This window comes from Mus pahari, chromosome X (genome assembly GCF_900095145.1).
Source record: "Mus pahari chromosome X, PAHARI_EIJ_v1.1, whole genome shotgun sequence".
NCBI classification, from domain to species: Eukaryota; Metazoa; Chordata; class Mammalia; order Rodentia; family Muridae; genus Mus; species Mus pahari.
In genome coordinates, this window is record NC_034613.1 from 329,060 (window position 1) to 333,458 (window position 4,399).

The window sequence follows — 4,399 nt, forward strand, 5'->3', positions numbered from 1 at the left end:
CAAATCAATCAACTTCATTCTATCTCTCCCTCGATTCTTGTATTAACTTTTCCTGAAGAGATATAAACAAACACCTCTTTACCCTAGATTAGCACCAGTGATACACGAAAGTACAGTTTCACTAAAGTCCAATTTGGTAAGACCCATGAGTTTACTGGGCTTGCTTACAGAGTATAAGGGTTACTTACAGGAATGTGGGTGACTCCAAAACAGTGTAATCATAGAAACGACCATCCCCATAGTGCATGGTGATGTCATGGAAGCTGCATCACTGTGTCCCTGTTTTAATTAACCTTTTGATCTCTACAAAGTCTAATATCTCCTAAGATCACTTGCAGCTGAGGGAAGGAGCAGAGGAGCAATAGCTGGGATCTTTCAGAGCTAGAGAGTGTCAGAAGCTACACTGCCATTATCATAGATGTAGCTCTATCCTTTATTGTTCTGCTGTGGTTGCCATGGCCACTGGAGGCAAAGTCCAAGATGGCATCTTATTATAAGGGAGAAAGCACCATTCAGCACTCTTAGTCTCCACGACCTGTGCTGTTTTAGCCAAGAGAAAGCATAAGTGTTTATTTGTTAATGAATACTTATAAAAATGTTCACAGTGGAGTACTAATTGGCTTTAAAATTCACAAAATATGAAGGCCTGTTATTTCTGACAACTTAGATGGAACTGAAGATCATGCTATGTGAATAAATCAGAAACAAATCTAAAGAGAACTAGATCACAGTCTTATTCTTACATTCTACATAAAAAAGAAAACCCTGCATCTCAGAAATCAAGAATTGTAGGGTTTTTTTAAAAAAATTCTCTGTCCAAATTCCATTAATTGTGTTATATTGGAGAGTGGTTTCAATGCATGCATTGTCTGTTCAGATTGTAGGTTCTCTTGCTTTTTAATGTTTTGTATGTATACACATGTGTTTTTGTATGTAAGGCAAACAGTATATTGAGTAGTTGTAACTGTGATAATTATTCTTTTAGTGATAATTGTATGTGTATTTAGCTAAGACTTGGTTATATTCAGGACTTTTGTCTAGGAAGTGGTGGAAAAGGCTTCATTGCTTGTTCCCTCCTCTTAGCTTGTGTTTAAAATAAAGTGTGTCTTGTAGTTAGCCCTCTCATTTATAATTCAGTACTCCATTTTTTTTATTTCATTTAGATTTATTCACAGTGTGATGTTTGCGTGTGCATGTGCACATGTGTGCATATGTGTATGTGTGTGTGTGTGTGTGTGTGTGTGCTGGTGTATGTATGTATGTATGTATGTATGTATGTATGTATGTATGTTTACATGCCAGGGTATGAGAGTGGAGGTCTGAGGTAGAAATTGGTTGTTATCTTTACCAGGTGAGTCTAGGGGATGAAAGTCAAGTCATTAGACTTGGTTGAAGGTGCCTTTAACTGTCAAGTCATCCTGCTGACCCTACCCAGTGTGGCATGCATGCATGCATGCATCTATCTATCTATCTATCTATCTATCTATCTATCTATCTATCTATCTATCTATCTATCTATCTATCTATCTGCCTGCCTGCCTGCCTGCCTACCTATTTGGGGTTTTAAAGACAGGGTTTCTCTGTGTAGTTCTGGCTGTCCCTGGATTTCACTTTGTAGATAAGGCTGGCCTCAAACTCAAGAGATCTGCCTGCCTCTCCCTCCTGAGTACTGAGATCTGAGGCTTGTGTTACAACCTGACCTGACAAGTGCTTGTATGCTGAAGCCCTGTTGATATTGTGTTACCGGTAGGGTGTCGTGGAGGGAACACAATATGATTGTAATTCTTTTAAATTGTAGGAACTTTATGATCCAGAATACAGTTTACCTTGGTGAATATTCTAAGCATTCTTTAAAAGTGATGCACATTCCTATGACCTGGGTAAATATCCTATAAATTTCAATTACACGCCTTTGGTCTATAGTGTTAACTTCCTCTATAAGATTGCTGCTTTTTTTCAACTAATCAGTTTAGTTGTTGAGAATGATACTGTAGGAAGTTTCCCCACTATATTTATGAATTGTTCATTTCTCCTTTCAGTTCTGTCCATTTATTTTCTTCATGGATATTGAAGTTCTGTCCTTTGTGCATATGTGTACATGTTCCTAATACCTCATTAATGGGCTGTTCCTTCCTTACCTCTAGTAACTTTTACAATGAATTTTTTTTACCATGTATTAGCCAAGCCACTTCTTTGGTTTCAGTTTATGCATTCATGCTATATGCTTTTACATACCTACCTTACCCATTATCCATTATATTATCAAATGTGTTTCTCATACACAGCACATTAAAATCAGTTCTTCTGGCTCTTTCCATCGATCTGTTTATAGCATTTATATTTAAAGAAATGATTAGTAGGTGCTATTATTGAGGTTGATATGTTGAAATGGTATTTTGTGATAAAATTATTACAAGAGTAATAAATGTTGAGTGAGATCTAAAGTTAGACCTTTAAATATGTAAAAATACAATCTTAATGAGAAGGTAACAGGAGAGCACTCTTTCCTGTTCCCATATAGAGTGAGCAGTGTGAGAGGCCAGAGCAAAAATGTGACTGTCTGCAAGATACTGTGGTGGTTTGAATAAGAATAGCCCCCATAGACTCATGTGTTTGAATGCATGGCACATAGCAGTGGTTCTATTAGAAGTTGTGACCTTGTTGAAATAGGTACAACCTTGTTGGATAATTCAGATGTAAAAAGAAACAGAAAAGCTAACTATGATAATTATACATATGCATGTATGAAATTAATTTTTCAGTAGTGCTGGTCATGGAACCTAGAACCTTGAGAAAGCTTGGTACGGATTTTACTACTAAGCTATAGCAGGAGCCCCTAAATTTTTAACACATAGTAGAAGGACATCTATTTCTGTATAATATGATTCAATGTGATATTTCAGTATCTGCATTGTTGAGATCAAGCTGTGTACTCTAAGTTACTCCGTAGTGTTTTTTCAGGCTGTGCCCTGCCCATTTTACAAGTAATTTTTGACTCCATTTTGAGGGAGAAGGATACGTACTGGCTCTGGGTGGACCCAGAAATTGTATCTCTGGTCAGGCAATTATGGATCCAGAAAAGATTGGAAAAAAAACTGTACCTGGGAATAGAAAGGGAGACACCATTAAAATTTATTGTGAAGAATTAGGAGCACGAGGGCACGTAGTTGTTATATCAGGGAAGTGAAGACCAAGAACTCATAAGATATGCCAGACTCAGCCACATTAATTAAGGAAACTTTATTAAAGCACAAAGCACACATTGCACCTCACACAATAATAGTGGGAGACTTCAACACCCCACTCTCATCATTGGACAGATCCTGGAAACAGAAACTAAACAGAGACACATTGAAACTAAGAGAACTTATGAAAGAAATGGATTTAACAGATAACTACAGAACATTTTATCCTAAAACAACAGGATATATCTTCTTCTGGGCACCTCATGGTGCCTTCTCCAAAATTGACCATATAATTGGTCACAAAACAGGCCTCAACAGATACAAAAAAAATTGAAATTATCCCATACATCCTATCAGATCACAATGGACTAAGGCTGATCTTCAATAACAACATAAATAATAGAAAGCCAACATTCACGTGGGAGCCGAAAAACACTCTACTCAATGATACCTTGGTCAAGGAATAAATAGGGATTAAAGACTTTTTAGAATTTAATGAAAATGAAGCCACAACATACCCAAACTTATGGGACAAAATGAAAGCAGACCTAAGAAGAAAACTCATAGCTCTGAGAGCTGCCAAAAAGAAACTAGACAGAGCATACACTAGCAGCTCGAGAGCACACCTAAAACCTCTAGAACAAAAGGAAACAAATTCACCCAAGAGGAGTAGACAGCAGTAAATAATCAAACTCAGGGCTGAAATCAACCAAGTGGAAACAAAAAGAACTATTCAAAGAATAAACCAAACCAGGAGCTGGTTCTTCGAGAAAATCAACAAGATAGATAAAACATTAGCCAGACTAACTAGANGGCANAGGAACAGTATCCTAATTAACAAAATCAGAAATAAAAAAGGAGACATAACAATAGAACCTGAGGAAATCCAAAACATCATCAGATCCTACTACAAAAGGCTATACTCAACAAAAGTGGAAAACCTGGATAAAATGGACAATTTTCTAGACAGATACCAGGTACCTAAGTTAAATCAGGATCAGAATAATGATCTAAACAGTCCCATATCCCCTAAAGTAATAGAAGCAGTCATTAAGAGTCATGTGGATACTTCATTCCTCCTTAGAATAAGGAACAAAATACCCATGAAAGGATCTAGGTACAGAGAGAAAATTTAGAGCTAAGATGAAAGGATGGACTATCCAGAGACTACCCCATCCGGGAATCCATCCCATCATCAGCCACCAAACCCAGAT